This window comes from Tachypleus tridentatus, chromosome 12 (genome assembly GCF_004210375.1).
Source record: "Tachypleus tridentatus isolate NWPU-2018 chromosome 12, ASM421037v1, whole genome shotgun sequence".
Lineage (NCBI taxonomy): Eukaryota > Metazoa > Arthropoda > Merostomata > Xiphosura > Limulidae > Tachypleus > Tachypleus tridentatus.
In genome coordinates this window covers 51,727,029-51,744,845 of record NC_134836.1, presented here as the reverse complement: position 1 = coordinate 51,744,845, position 17,817 = coordinate 51,727,029, and the positions used below count along the sequence as shown (strand labels likewise).

Sequence of the window (17,817 nt, the reverse complement as noted above, 5' to 3'; positions counted from 1 at the left end):
CTCATTAAATTATTTTTGAAAACAACTTTAAACTTCTTAATAAAATCAAATCACATGAAAGTAAATACACACACATCGTGTTTAACAAATAGAACATTAGATAATATTACTTAGGGTTGATGAATGAATTATAAATAATGTTCTTCAGGTTTTATAAAATATTTCGGGAATAGTCTTCCCACACTAATTTAAGACGTCAAATAAGCTACTATAACATTATTGGCTGGTCTGAGTTGAAAAGTTTATAGCCTGTTATGTTAATTCCATTTTAAAGGGTTCATGGCATCAACTCTTAAATAAAAAACCTGAATAAACATTTATCTTAATTTTTGAGCACAGCAAGCTACTAGCTTAAATCAGAATTGAAAATCGGCCTGGCAATCATTACAGCTAATTTAAATATACTTTCTTATGTTCTTACTTACAGAGGTTAGAATGAATTATTTGCATCAGTTGTGTATACTCGCTGTTAAAGACATTTTCGTCCATAATCCCAGTAATATCATAATCATAATTTGAATATTTATTTGATATATCTATAAATGATCTCGCACACACATACATATATATCTATATATATATATTCAAGCCTCATTAAACAAATCATTGTAAACTCTTTACAAACTGCGAAGCATAGTATTAACCAAAAAATTATATATTATTTTTCAACACCCCCCCACAAAATAATAATTTTGACACATATGATGTACATTTTTATAATATAATTTTATCGAATAAAGTCGTAGCTTCAGCAAATAAAGTGTATGGTAACTGGTTACATTTGGGTCGTGTGTATACCTCAACACTGCAGAATATACGCAAACTTGAACTTTATACTTGCTGACGTTTGTAGTAAACGAAGTCCTTGATACGTAGATATGTATTTTCTCTATGGCTCCACTCATCAGTATTCACGTGCATTCAAAGCGATTACATGTTTCTTTTCGACCTTCTGTTCAAAAAATATCTTTTTGCTAAATGCTGCGTACAAAAAAGAAAGTTAAGTGGTCAAAGTTATTGCGATCTATGCAAGAAGGTGAATAATCAAAGACGAAATTTGTTACGGTGAGTCATTTACTTATTAGAGCATTTCTTCTTCTGTTAAAAGCAAATTTGAAATATGTATATGAACTCTTAAATTTCATGCCAAGCAAAATTAACATTTTCGTTGTGTATCATTTATAAATATTACAGTCTTCATTTTTGGTTATCCTCAGATAAACAAACTTGTCTCTGGGAAATCTAGACAAACATCATTGATTAAAGTTTGTTTGTAGTTAAGCACAAAGCTACATTATGTGCTAACTTTCTGTGTTATGCCCACCACGGATATCGAAACCGGTTTTTAGAGTTCTAAACATTCCGGTTTACCACTGAATTACTGGAGACTTTTAAGGAAATGACGAAAGCACATGAAAACCTTTATCGCTACATGCAATTGATTACAACGAATACAAAACATTTTAAAGGAAAAGTGATATACAAAATAAACTGTATATAATAAACTTTTCTAAATTTATAATGATTTAATCGTAAATACTTTAAGATAATTTCTGTTTATTTAAGGTTTCCAACGCAAATTTATGGGGCTCACCTGTTGGGTTATATACTAAAAGTATGGGCTGTATGACACAAAATAAAATGCCCAGCTAATATAATAGTAAGTTGACAAATATCCATTTATGAGCATAATAAGCTGGTTTTGTTTGATGGAATATATTTATTTCTCTTAACGTTATATGCCACGACTTGAATGTTTTTAACCTACTACACGATTTGTCTAAAACAATATTTTACACAGGTTTTAAAACACCCGTATTCAAATTAGCTAAATACATTAAAAGGACTGGTATAATATTGTTCATTTCTTTCATATAGCCATCCGCTAGTACAGCGGTGAGTTTACAGACTTACAACGCTAAAATCAGGGGTTCGATTCCCCTCGATGGGTTCAGCAGATAGCCTGATGTAGCTTTGCTAAAAAAACAACAACACATAAACATTCTTTCATATAATATTTACGCAAGTTAGTGTTAGAAATATCGTGAAATAAATTCAAATAAAATAATTATAATAAATAATTAGTGTTGACAAACAAATAGACAAACCAATATTGTATTATTAATTCTGCTTTGTAAAACAAACTTAATAATAGTCTTAATTCATCTACTTAATGTTATTCGCACGTGAACAGTTGTTTTTCAGGAAAACTGATTATATAATTAGCGTTAGCTAGATTAGATCTGGTGTTTGGCGAAAGGCATCGTCAGCAATGGATCTGGCCAGCGTTATGTGGTTTTTATATTCGTTTTTGTCCGTTTGTGATTGAGCACAAAGCTATACAATGGGCTGAATGTGCTTTGCCCACCACGTGTATCAAACCCCAGTTTTTGGCGTTATAAGTACGTAAACATGCCGCTGTGCCACTGGACCTTCACTTCCACGTTCTTAGAACGATACTGTATTTTAAGTAGGCGCTTGGTGTTGTCTGTAATAAGTGTAGAACTGAAAGAAATAATTCTTTTCTTGACTTAGAATCCCTGTTTTGTTTACGAAATATTATATTGTTACACATGTGTATAATACAAATTTGCTTTATTTCATTAGAGCAATTACTCGTGATAACCGTATGTATGAATTAGGAGACACGTGATATTAAATGGTTGTTCGGAAAATAATGTCACTCATACCAAGTTTTAATACGTCGCTTGTCGGATTCAAAGATCCTAAACAAACTTGATACACTGGTTGTTGTTTTTTATTCGGGTTACATCATGGATTAAGATACACACTGATACAATAATAGCATTATAAGATGTATGAATATATTGGACTCGTCTTCGTTTCTGGTGTTTCTCACTAGTCTGATCTGTAATGCATTGATTACCAGAGTGAATATTCAAATAATAAATAGTGAGCAGATATATAGGTTTCTGCTGCGATAGATCCGCTTATATAACCTTTCTACTCTTTACTGCCTTGAGCCATGCATAACCTTGTAGTTAGGGTGCTCAACTTGCAAACAGCGGGGCGCAGGTTTGAGTCCCTGTCACCTAACATGTCCGATCTTTTATACGTGGGGGCGTTATAATTTTAAGTTCAACCCCGCTATTCGTTGGTTAAAGGGGAGCCTATGAACTGGCGGTGAGTGTTGATGAATAGCTGACTTTCGTCTTGTATATCATTGCTCAACTAGGAAGGATAACATAGATAACCCTAGCGTAGCTCTGCGCGAAATTTAAAACAAACCACCTGAAAATATCGATTTCAGCAATTAGCCAAAATTTGACATCCTTAACATGTTTTATGGCTTTAGTTATATGAAACATTTCAATATACAATCACACAGAAGACTAAACTAAACATTGTGATAGAAACATCAATCGCATTAAAATACAGTTATATTTATCATTGTGCGCTAATAGCGTTAGTGTAGCTGGAGATTTTTATTTTATTTTATAAATTCTATCGATAATCACTGCACAACAATTTTTTTGAAAAGTTTTGCTTCCTGAAAAGGTTTTGCTGATTGTAACAGGTACCTGATGGGTATGAACAGATATGGTTTTGGTTTTGCTTCATCACGTAGGAACTCTGAGAAATAGACAGTTAACTGTTTACCGGCAATAACGTATTTAATTGCGTTTATGTTTCTAACACGCTATTAAGTTCAACATAATTAGAAGTGTTTCGCTCCTGATTTTCGTTTGTATTCAATGTCCGGTGCATCACGTTGCAGTGTCCAACAGTATTCAGCAAGCATTGACGGATTCCAGTTGCCCTGATATCGTTTTTCCATTGTAGCAATGTCCTGGTGAAACTGAAGATTTCGATGAAACGGTACGTGATGGGCAAATTTGGATGGATTTTCGTGATCAGCAGCCAAAAATCTATAAGGAACACCCAACAGTGTTCAAGAAGCAAAAACTTTGTTGTGCAGTGTATAACATTTGCGCTTCCTTCTGAAGAAGTGAAATTCAAACCAAACTAAACATTTCTTTCATTCCAAGTACTGGTATCTTTTACTGTGAACGAATTCACATGCTTTTGATCGGTGAACATGAAATTTGTTTATAAAAGCTGGAAAGAAGTTTTTATTTCTTCAAGAGAACACGCAGAGCCACCTTCTGTACCAAAAATTTATTACTGATATAACTTGCAGAACAACCACCAGTCTTGTTTTACTTGTGTTATATAAATGAACAAATAACCATAGCAATCAACGAATGCCCTAATTTTATCTGCACAAAGTAACAAATTATTTAATTCATTCAAACAAAATTACGTCATTGTTATTTTCGAAGTCCAGTAGCAATTAACGTTGTTTTTGTTGGTTTTTTTCCCGATAGTGATTTGTGTAAAATAAATATTCCGTACGAAACCAAAGACTGTGCACGGGTCTAATATTTATATCGACGTTTCCTTCAGCAAAAACTAATTAATGGATTAGACTCTGAAGAAGGAGAAGGGTCCGAAAAATCAGTAAGGAGGGCGTTGCCCTGGAGTTCACGAGTATCTTTTTTGTCTCCTTAAATTTTGTCTCCAAGCAGAAAATGTGAAAAAAAAAAAACATGTATAGTAAGAGCTTCGGGCTTCTTACGGCGTAAGACTGTCACGAGCCGACTGCACGTGCCACTGCGTACTGACAGTGTACGCTCTGTCTCGAGGGGGATATTTCTTCCATAGATGTCTTTTTTTAAAACTCGACATTGTCACCTGTACACCGAAACCAGGAACGATATATGGGCAGCAACAATATGATTTGAATCTCAAAACGCAACGGACTGAGATGTTACATTGTTGTCAAGAAGCAACGATATATCAGATGGTGCATTTTGAAAAGTCGACATTGTCTCCTGTCCTAAAAACAGAAAGCTCGGAATTATGTACAGGTTACACTCCGTTCAAAGACGACAATTCTTCTGCGTGTCTCTTTTGTAAACTTGGCATTGTTCCCCGTGCTTACAAACCCAAAACCAAGAATGATGTACGAGCAACAATGAGGAATTTGGAAATTCAAAGAGCAACAAATTTATAGAATGCACTCCGTCCAGAGACGACAACACATCTGATAACGTATTTTGAAAAGTTGGCATTATTACCTGTATATTGACAAATAATAAACCCATAATGGCCTGCGATCAGCAGTGAGAAATTTTGGAACTCATTACGGAGCATACTGACAAACCAAAAAAGGGCAACATATCGGATGATGTCTTCAGAAAATTCGATTTTGTCACCTCTATGCTAACAAACAATAAACGAAGAGTGGTCTACAGACATGTCGTCTCTCAGAATAACCGAAACTGAAACAAAAGAAACAATCTATCACTGGAAACGAATCAGGAATAAAAGGACTGAAAAATAACGTGTCGTGTATCGACTTCAACCATCAGTTTAACATTAGTGTATCGACTTCAACCATCAGTTTAACATTATTAACAGTTTTAACGCGAAAACTGAAACTCGCATTCAGAATGTTAAAGTGAATCAATTAATTTTTACATAAAATACCAACAGTACTGATCCTGATAAGGTGATATAAAATACCAACAGTCTGATCCTGATAAGATGATATAAAATACCAAAAGTCTGATCCTGATAAGGTGATTTGAAATACCAACAGTACTGATCCTGATAAGATGATATAAAATACCAATAGTCTGATCCTGATAAGGTGATTTGAGATACCAACAGTACTGATCCTGATAAGATGATATAAGTTACCAACAGTACTGATCCTGATAAGGTGATTTGAAATACCAACAGTACTGATACTGATAAGGTGATTTGAAATACCAACAGTACTGATCCTGATAAGATGATATAAAATACCAACAGTACTGATACTGATAAGGTGATTTGAAATACAAACAGCACTGATCCTGATAAGGTGATTTGAAATACAAACAGTACTGATATTGATAAGATGATATAAAATACAAACAGTACTGATCCTGATAAGGTGATTTGAAATACCAACAGTACTGATACTGATAAGATGATATAAAATACCAACAGTACTGATACTGATAAGGTGGTTTTAATTTAATGAACCCCTTAAATGTGAACTCACTAAAGTTTTGTCTTACTTCCCCTAAACTTAAATTTTTTGATAACCTGTTCCCATTTGAGAGTACGAATAAAACTTTGACATATCATTCTATTTACAACAGGAATGGTTTCCAGAAACTCGAGCACTTTACAAAAACAAGATTCAAAAACGCTGCTTTGTCTGAATTCTACAAATACATCTTTCTTAGACTTGATTACAACTGTAAAAAAATTTGAAACTCGAAGCACAACATTCTTACAGTCTAGAGACGACAATGTATCTAATAATGTAACTTATAAACTCGATATTATTCCCTGTACTGATAAATAGGAAACGAGAACTGGTGTACAGCTACTAGTTTAGAAATCTAGTACTAGTACAAAGTACTAGTGTGAAACATCAGAAAGTTTGACTTCGACTCTAAATTTTTCTAGTAATATATATAACTAATATCTGATGGCTACAACGTAAAGAACTATTTATATACTTAAGCCAGAGATTCTCGTAATTCTTGCTAGAAAAAGCGTAACATAGCCCATGAAATTACAACGTTGAAGTTCGGTTCTTTATAAGAGGGATTCCAAAGCTAATAGCCAAGAAACCATTGAGAAGGGAGGAAATGGACGTAACAAATACACAAAATGCCATTTCACAGTAACGAATACACAAAATGCCATTTCACAGTAACAAATACACAAAATCCCACTTCACAGTAACAAATACACAAAATGGCATTTCACAGTAACAAATACACAAAATGCCATTTCACAATAACAAATACACAAAATGTCATTTCACACTAACAAATACACAAAATGCCACTTCACAGTAACAAATACACAAAATGCCATTTCACACTAACAAATACACAAAATGCCATTTTCACACTAACAAATACACAAAATGCCACTTCACAGTAACAAATACACAAAATGCCACTTCACAGTAACAAATACACAAAATGCCATTTCACAGTAACAAATACACAAAATGCCATTTCACAGTAACAAATACACAAAATGCCATTTTCACACTAACAAATACACAAAATGCCATTTCACAGTAACAAATACACAAAATGCCATTTCACAGTAACAAATACACAAAATGCCATTTCACAGTAACAAATACACAAAATGCCATTTTACAGTAACAAATACACAAAATGCCATTTCACAGTAACAAATACACAAAATGCCATTTCACAGTAACAAATACACAAAATGCCACTTCACAGATGAAATGTTTTGTTCGTCTTTGCATCTTACATGAGTTTCAAGTCAACTGAACACCGCCAAAAACACTTTCTTCTTTTCAATGTTAGTCATGAGGCATAAATAACCTAGAACTAAATGTTTCGAATTTTCTTTTATATCAGTTACAAATGATTGATTATCTATGTACTGAAAATGAAACAATTACATTATAGTTTAAACACCCAAAAGCTGGTAAAACATAATTAAACAGGCTCGAAATCCAAAATAAAAATTCAGGACTTTTGTGTCAAAAGAATCAGGATTACAAAATTATTGTAATGATACACGAATTTCACAGTTTATTTTACAATAATCTAGAATTTAATAAAGCTAGAATTGGTAACCCTGTTTGTGAAACCTATATATTTCTGTTATAATATTATTATGTACACAATTAAAAGAAGTACAATGTTAAAATAATTACACAATAAATAACTTATCTCAAACAGGAGTCAGTCCTTAAAATACTCTACCTGGTTTGGTGTACTTACACCACCCACTTCATTATAAGAACAAAGGGACCGATACACATATAATATCATATAGAACTCGAGTTCTTCTAACACTGATTATACAGCATTGCTGAACGACAAACGTAATCACTAACACCATCACCTCTTTCTGTATTAGAAAATAATATTTTCATACCTGTGTTTATATAATCTGTACAACTTTCAGTTCAATTACTCGGATAATACGTTCGACAGTTATAAATATATATTCAGTTTGAACATATTTATTAAGACTTTACTTTAAGTATTTACATGGTTAGATAATTAATTTGTACCTACTTATTTTAATTACATAGCAGTTATAATTAACTGTACAAATAAATTTCAAACTCCAATCATTAGAAAGGAACGGAACATTTTGACAATTTCAATAAAAAAGTTATTTTATATATTAAGCTATTGTGGGGTGAGGAGAAGAAAGCCCTAAATTTAATGAATAAGCCATAAAAAATGAACTGAATGCACGTGCCCAACAATTACGTAACAAAATAAATTATAATGTGGAATCCCATAATGTTCAATTCCTGAAGTTTGTATTACTTACAGCCTAGAGTAAGTTTGTTAATGTGTGTAAAAGTTTGAACTAATTATGACGTAAATCATGCTATTTATTTTTCCAGCACAAAATTGTTCAAAAGAGCTATCTGCACCGTAACCTCCGCAGAGATGTAGCCCGAATTTTAGCATTATAAACTATTAAACTTACCGGGAGCCATTCGGAAATATTCAAAGCATATTACAACACGGTTTGTAAAAAAACAATAAATTATATCTAGTTGTTAAAAAAAAACAATTCTTGACAAATCTTTATCTAAACCAACTAACAAAATCATGTATTGAACGTACTTAGTTTAAAATGAAATAAATTTTAATGAATATAATAAGTTATTCAAACAATTTTACCGTTTCTATTGATTACAATCCCGTGCTTTTCTCACTACGGGTATCAAAACTCGATTTTTAATGTTCTTCAGACTTCATGACGGACCCCTGCTTTCTTTAAAACACATCAGTATGTACCTCTACTCATACTTTAAAACACATCAGTATGTACCTCTACTCATACTTTAAAACACATCAGTATGTACCTCTACTCATACTTTAAAACACATCAGTATGTACCTCTACTCATACTTTAAAACACATCAGTATGTACCTCTACTCATACTTTAAAACACATCAGTATGTACCTCTACTCATACTTTAAAACACATCAGTATGTACCTCTACTCATACTTTAAAACACATCAGTATGTACCTCTACTCATACTTTAAAACACATCAGTATGTACCTCTACTCATACTTTTAAACACATCAGTATGTAATTCCTCTACTCATACTTTAAACACATCAGTATGTACCTCTACTCATACTTTAAAACACATCAGCATGTACCTCTACTCATACTTTAAAACACATCAGTATGTACCTCTACTCATACTTTAAAACACATCAGTATGTAATTCTCTACTCATACTTTAAAACACATCAGTATGTACCTCCACTCATACTTTAAAACACATCAGTATGTTCCTCTACTCATACTTTAAAACACATCAGTATGTACCTCTACTCATACTTTAAAACACATCAGTATGTACCTCTACTCATACTTTAAAACACATCAGTATGTACCTCTACTCATACTTTAAAACACATCAGTATGTACCTCTACTCATACTTTAAAACACATCAGTATGTAAATCTACTCATACTTTAAAACACATCAGTATGTAATCTCTACTCATACTTTAAAACACATCAGTATGTACCTCTACTCATACTTTAAAACACATCAGTATGTACCTCTACTCATACTTTAAAACACATCAGTATGTACCTCCACTCATACTTTAAAACACATCAGTATGTACCTCCACTCATACTTTAAAACACATCAGTATGTACCTCCACTCATACTTTAAAACACATCAGTATGTACCTCCACTCATACTTTAAAACACATCAGTATGTACCTCCACTCATACTTTAAAACACATCAGTATGTACCTCTACTCATACTTTAAAACACATCAGTATGTATATTCTACTCATACTTTAAAACACATCAGTATGTACCTCTACTCATACTTTAAAACACATCAGTATGTACCTCTACTCATACTTTAAAACACATCAGTATGTAATTCTACTCATACTTTAAAACACATCAGTATGTACCTCCACTCATACTTTAAAACACATCAGTATGTACCTCTACTCATACTTTAAAACACATCAGTATGTACCTCTACTCATACTTTAAAACACATCAGTATGTACCTCTGCATACTTTAAAACACATCAGTATGTACCTCTACTCATACTTTAAAACACATCAGTATGTAAAACTCATACTTTAAAACACATCGGTATGTACCTCTACTCATACTTTAAAACACATCAGTATGTACCTCTCCACTCATACTTTAAAACACATCAGTATGTTGCCTCCACTCATACTTTAAAACACATCAGTATGTACCTCTCACTCATACTTTAAAACACATCAGTATGTACCTCCACTCATACTTTAAAACACATCAGTATGTACCTCCACTCATACTTTAAAACACATCAGTATGTACCTCTACTCATACTTTAAAACACATCAGTATGTAATCTCCACTCATACTTTAAAACACATCAGTATGTAATTCCTCCACTCATACTTTAAAACACATCAGTATGTACCTCTACTCATACTTTAAAACACATCAGTATGTACCTCCACTCATACTTTAAAACACATCAGTATGTACCTCTACTCATACTTTAAAACACATCAGTATGTACCTCTACTCATACTTTAAAACACATCAGTATGTACCTCCACTCATACTTTAAAACACATCAGTATGTACCTCTCTACTCATACTTTAAAACACATCAGTATGTAATTCTACTCATACTTTAAAACACATCAGTATGTACCTCTACTCATACTTTAAAACACATCAGTATGTACCTCTACTCATACTTTAAAACACATCAGTATGTACCTCCACTCATACTTTAAAACACATCAGTATGTACCTCTACTCATACTTTAAAACACATCAGTATGTAATTCTCTACTCATACTTTAAAACACATCAGTATGTACCTCCACTCATACTTTAAAACACATCAGTATGTAATCTCTACTCATACTTTAAAACACATCAGTATGTACCTCTACTCATACTTTAAAACACATCAGTATGTACCTCCACTCATACTTTAAAACACATCAGTATGTACCTCCACTCATACTTTAAAACACATCAGTATGTACCTCTACTCATACTTTAAAACACATCAGTATGTACCTCCACTCATACTTTAAAACACATCAGTATGTACCTCTACTCATACTTTAAAACACATCAGTATGTACCTCCACTCATACTTTAAAACACATCAGTATGTACCTCTACTCATACTTTTAAACACATCAGTATGTACCTCCACTCATACTTTAAAACACATCAGTATGTACCTCCACTCATACTTTAAAACACATCAGTATGTACCTCTACTCATACTTTAAAACACATCAGTATGTACCTCCACTCATACTTTAAAACACATCAGTATGTACCTCTACTCATACTTTAAAACACATCAGTATGTACCTCTACTCATATTACGTTGACATTCTGTAATACTCAATACTGTAGACATTATAGAAATAGAAAATAAAATCTTCGGTTTCTTGATACTTCAAACTGGTGTATGTGTGTATTGAAGATCAGCTCAGATGTTTAAATATGATATCTCTAAATAAAGGATATTGTCTTCTGCTACTGTGTTATGACATTTAGATATATAAGTGTTCCAATATATATATATGACTGTATACAATTTTCAATTCTCAAAATGTTTTTAAAAATTATGCAATACAAGTATTGGTGCCCCGCCTCCCTGTAACACGTCTGCATATACGCGAATTTACAAACTCTACATACTAGGTTTCGATACCCGCAGCGAGCATTGTGTAGATTTGTGCCTAACTTCGAAACAAACCAACAAATGTTGGTTAAAAATCTTCAGGAAATTAAATTTTTAATAAATTGAAATAAAGTAAATAATTAAACAAAAATATTAGTTTTAAAAACAGAATTGGGGGGGGGGGAGTACAACTGTACATTCCAAAATAATTCATTCACTACAACCATGATTTCGCAAGTAAATACGTCGTCAGGAGACTTCGGTTTGTAGTATTCGCTGTAACAAACTTATAAAGATATTGAGAAAGAAAATCGATATAACTTTCGAATTACTGATTAATCCCCCCCAGATGTTAGTTTACGTATTTACGAAATTCAAATCCAGGGTTCGATTCCTAGCGGTGGACATAGATCGTAAGACAATGAGTAACAAGATTTTTATAAGAGCAAATATATAATTTAATCTGTTTCTTTGTAGTTTAGTACAAGGAGCTATCTGTGCTCTGCCAACCACGGTTATCGAAACCCGTGTTTCTAGTGTTGTAAGTGCGCAGACATTCCGCTGTGCCACTGGGAGACAATTTAATCTATGAAGATACAAAAAAAATTATTTAGTGAATTGATTTGGTTTGTTTTCAATTTCGCGCAAAGCTACACGAGGGCTATCTGGTCCAGCCGTTCCTAATTTAGCAATTTAAAACTAGAGGGAAGGCAGCTAGTCATCACCACATACCGTCAACTCTTGGGCTACTCTTTTACCAACGAATAGTGGGATTGACCGTCACATTATAACGCCCCCATGGCTGAAAAAGCGAGCATGTTTGATGTGACGGGTATTTGAGTCCGCGACCCTCAGATTACGAGTCGAGTGCCTTATGCACCTGGTCATGTCGAGCCGTTATCTGGTGCAACGTGGTATAAAAATTATATTTATCTACCTGATCATGTCGAGCCGTTATCTAGTGCAACCTGGTGTGAAAATTATAAATTAAAAAAAAGAAGAAAATAACTATTTCTTGCCGATTTTTCTTTTTATCTTCTGATGTGAAATATGAATAAAAATTACGGTTAATTCATCTTTAGTTAAAGCTTGTTCTATGCATAAATTATTGTTTGTGTTGTGTTTTGTACAACCAGATAGGTTTGTATCGATCGTTAATGGTGCCCTAGGGTAAATATAAACTATACGCCCCTCCTCTACAACACCTAATCTAAGTTGTCTTGAAATATGCAAACTCGCGCCCCATACGAGTCTGCGCTCTATGGGATCACACCTTGGTACAAATTCTCTAATCAGGGTTTGGTTCGCGTTTTCTACGTGAGTGAGAACTTACGTCTTGTTTCGTGTTTTTTCTGACTTCCAGTAAAAATTCCTCCTATTTTTTTAAAATTTGCTCAAGACGTTTGTTTATGTTCAAAGTTGACACCAAGACTGTGGTCTGTGATCATGAAAACTGCCTATTATGTACTTATTCCTATTACAGAGTTTATAGATGTTATAGTATAGTGAAACATAGCAATAAAAATGAACGTATCAGTTAGTTCTTCTATGGGTACCGTCGATCTGACATTAAAGAGAAGGGTCTATTTGGTCTCTTTCACATAACTTTTATATGATCTGTTAAAGTTTTTTTTTTTTTCTTTTCATTAAATCTGTAAATGTAACACGATACTGCCATATAAAGCATATTTTAATTTGAACGAAATAAAATATTTTCTTTTAAATATTAGTGAATCCGCTGAGGGTTTTCTCTCATTCATTTCTTTATCTGACGTCATTGGTCAATGACATGAAGAGCATGTGATGTTACAAATAACCAAATTTATAACAATAATAATAATGTTAATTTGATTTTAACTGATTGGTTGGTTTTGAAAATATCAAAAAATGATGCTATATGAACTGTGTTAAACGTCCTATTGGAAGGTAATGTTAGACGATCAGTTTCAGCTAAACACAGGGAAGCTTGCAGCCAGCAGTGATGGAGTGTTACATGGTATACCCTAAAGGCAAATAATTCTTTAATATTACGTGTTAGACAAAAACAAATATTTAATATCAAGACTGCTGAAAACGTTATCCTGTGGAAAAGCACAGTTTTATAGTATACTTTCATAAATTTGCTTTCAAACGTCATATATGTGTATATATATCAAGGGTCTTTCATGGTTTGGTTGTTTGAGCACTGGATTCAGAATCTAGGGTCGCGGGTTTCAATACCTACACCGTATACGCTCTTCCTTTCAACCGTGTATACATTATAACTGTACAGTCAATCCCACTATTCATTGTTAAAGTTGACACCTTATTATCCGCCCCTACCCCACTGGCACAGCGGTATGTCAGCGGACCTACACAGCTAGAAATCGGGTTTCGATATCCGTGCTGAACAGAGCACAGATAGCCCTTTGTGTAGTTTTATGCTTAATTACAAACAAACAAAAAATCAAATCTATCACTTCAAAATTACGGATGAATAGTGCACATAGCCCTCGAATAGTTTTGCCGCGAAATTCAACCATTAACCTGTTCAGTGCCGTAAACGAGATAACTCGTCCAAGCCGATCGGTAACACAGTGCCACGGACGAGTTAATTCTTTCTCAATAATACCTAACTTCAACACTAGATGTCAGCATAATACAATCATTTGACCTACTTACAAATTGTTTCACTTTCGATCCAAAATGGCGTCACGGAAAAAGTTACCAAATGAAGAAGCATTAGAGTTGTATTGTAACAGCTGAAATACTTGGCAGGCAACAGGTTAAACAATGTATATTAAATACTGTGTATAAATCACAACGGTGTTAATGATTAGATAGGCACGAAACTTAACTCTCAGGAATGATAAGATTTCAGTGAAGAAATAAACTTGTTGAATTCGTTATTGAAAAGTACCTCAAACAATCTATTACGTGACTGTTAAAAATTATGTGTGTATGTTGATGCATTATTTACACAGGGAATCGAACCTGGTTTGCTATAGTTGTAGTTCAGTGAAAGAATAATTTAAGGTTGTCTCATTGTCAAGAAATATAAAATGGAAATAAACTTAAATTCTCAATTTTAATATCAGTTTATTTTGTGTTATGGTAGTTTCGTGTTTCACTTGTGGGCATGTCCTTTCTAAAGTAACATAAATGTGAGGAAAGAAACAATAAAAAAATGGTTTGCTCACGCTTATCAATTAAATAAATGCGTATTAACTAGTAGCATCATGTATCTTTCAAACTAGTTCGTTTATTCAAGCGTAAAGACATAAAATGTTTTAGCTGCGCTTTGCCCAAACACAGGAATTGAACCTTAAAGTTTAGCAGTGCTTATCGTGGAGCTGCAGGTTTAATCGATAAAAAAATGTTGCTTTTTATCTTCTGTCCAAAAACTATTTATTTGTAAAAACTTTCTATCAATCGCAAGAGCTACATTATATCTAGTAACTATGAGAATCTCCTATTCACTTTGGTTTGTTTGTTTTTGAATTTCGCGCAAAGCTACACGAGGGCTATCTGCGCTAGTCGTCACTAATTTACCAATGTAAGACTAGAGGGAAGGAAGCTAGTTATCATTACTCACAGCCAATAGTGGGATTGGTCGTAGCATTATAGCGCCTCCACGGCTGAAAGGGCGAGCATGTTCGGTGTGACGAGGATTCGAACCCGCGATCCTCGGATTAGTTCACTTTGGTTTTACTTGTTTGATACACACAAAGCACATATACCGCAAGCATTTAAACCCGAATGGTAACGTTAGGAGCTTTCAGACTTACCACTGATCCATCAGCGGGCAGGGGATAAATTCATATTGGTAATCGCACGTATCTTAAATGTATTACTTTGAGAATTTTTATTCTACTTGTCTTCTAAATATAAACGAATTTGATTCATCACGACTTATAGAATGTTTAAAGTTTATCGCTGTTTTACTTGTAATTACAGTTTGAGAAATTGCGTTTGTGCTATCGGAACTGTCTAACACGACGAGAAATTCAATCCGTTACGCGGCTCATAACTAAAAGATTCGTTCTGTCACAAAAGTGAAGACAAAAAACGTCCTAAAAGAACCGTAGAAATCATTACATAAATTCAGAAACTTCGTCCCTAACTTATAGTTGAAGCTACACATACGTACAGAAAAGTCGAACTAATCATTCGATTTACCCCTTGTCACCATCACTACCTTTAAACAAGGAAGAGACTCTCGTTATGTCATACTCTCTCTACACGCATCGATCACGCGTCGACAGGGCTAAAAACCTTTCAATTCAAACGTACAGTCAATGCTGGAAGTCACAAGAACCTTATAAGATTAAGCTGTTTCAAAATACACCACCATATGAACTCGATTTGTAAAGCTTAGTTCTTGCTCTATTGGACAATGCTAGTACAATGGTAAGTCTACGGAGTTACAACGCTAAAATCAGAGGTTCGATTCCCCTCGGTGGGCTCAGGAGACGCCCCGATGTGGCTTTGCTATAAGAAAAAGCACAAACACACTATTGGACTTTGCCCATACTCTCTCATCATATGTAGGGGAAACTTTTAATCTAACCAAGACTATCATCCGGCAACTGTTTATTATAAAGCGTTTGACGTAAATTCGCAACGGCAGTCCATCTTTAAACAAAGTTCAACTCATTTGACCCAGCACTGAAGTCTTCAGTATCTGAGTTCCATACAAATTAAATATATAATAAACTTGCCAATTATAACATGACTCGCACCATTAATGTTAACATCGAAATTAATTAAGATCTATCAAATTAACGTGGCAATGTTATTAAATTTAAAAACGATGTGTTTTTTTTCGACACCATTACTTAATGAAATGCTGTCATATACCATAGTGTTCAACATATATAATATCAACTAATTATTTCTATATAAAACGTCCCCTAGTGGCACAATGGTATATCTGAAGACTTACGACATTAGAAACCAGATTCTAGTTAAAAGTACAGATAGCCTATTGTGCAGCTTCAGTAACCAAAAACATCTATATAAAACAATTTGTAAGTTGTATATTTATACTTGTATAAATACACCCATGAAGTTACTCATGAATATTCGAAGCAGATATGAGACTTCCATAAAAAATTCTGATACTCATGTGTGAATTAAAACATAAACTCATAAACAAGAAACCCGAAAGCCCAAATATGGGTCTTCCTTCTTTCGAAAGCGCTCACGTATTTATATTTATTATCTATATTTATTTGTGGTTATGCTTTAAATAAACCTCGCAGAAAATTATTGATTTTTCAAGCCATGGATGCGTTATAATGTGACAGTCAATCCCTTTTTTCAATGGTAAAAGAGTAGCCTTAAAGTTTGTGATATTGACAAGCTACCTTTTATCGCTAGCCAATCACTTCAAAGTTGGGAACGTCTATAAGCGTAAGTGGCCCTCTAGTAGTTTTATGCCAAAGTTTAATAAATAAACTGTATTCCTATCTTGAGATACATCAAAATATCAAAATGTACCATCTTCTTAATTATCTACGTATGTTGAAGTATTCTTATCTAGCTAAGCTGAAATAAACATAAGTCCAAAGAACCTTATCCTGGGCTTCACATATCCGATGATGTAACAATGTACTCATAATTACTGAAGAAGTGATTTCTTGTTTTCTTTTTTGCTCCTGAACTGCCTACAAGAATGTTTCTACATATTTAATCGGGTTCGTATCTCCATCACACCAAACATGTTCGCCCTTTCAGCCGTGGGGGCGTTATAATGTGACGGTCAATCCCACTATTCCTTGGTAAAAGAATAGCCTAAGAATTGGCTGTGGGTGGTGATAACTAGTTGCCTACCCTATAGTCTTGCACTGCTAAATTAGGGACGGCTAGAGCAGATAGCCCTCGTGTAGCTATGCGCAAAATTCAAAACAAACAAAACCATATCTAACGAATCCGTAACTGTCGGGCCCGGCATGACCAAGCGTGTTAAGGCGTTTAACTCGTAATCCGAAGGTCGCGGGTTCTAATCCCGGTCGCACCAAACATGTTCACCTTTTCAACCGTGAGGCGTTATAATGTGACGGTCAATCCCACTATTCG

At 33.9% G+C, this 17,817-nt stretch overlaps 1 long non-coding RNA gene across 1 annotated transcript in view; it reads left to right on the top strand.

Moving 5' to 3' along the window:
- Nucleotides 1-882: 882 nt before the first annotated feature.
- The window catches only part of LOC143233316 (uncharacterized), a 97,463-nt gene continuing 80,528 nt past the window's right edge, over nucleotides 883-17,817 (top strand). The window contains exon 1 of the long non-coding RNA XR_013018096.1: nucleotides 883-1,065. This is a non-coding gene — a long non-coding RNA (uncharacterized LOC143233316). The remainder of the gene's footprint in view (nucleotides 1,066-17,817) is intronic.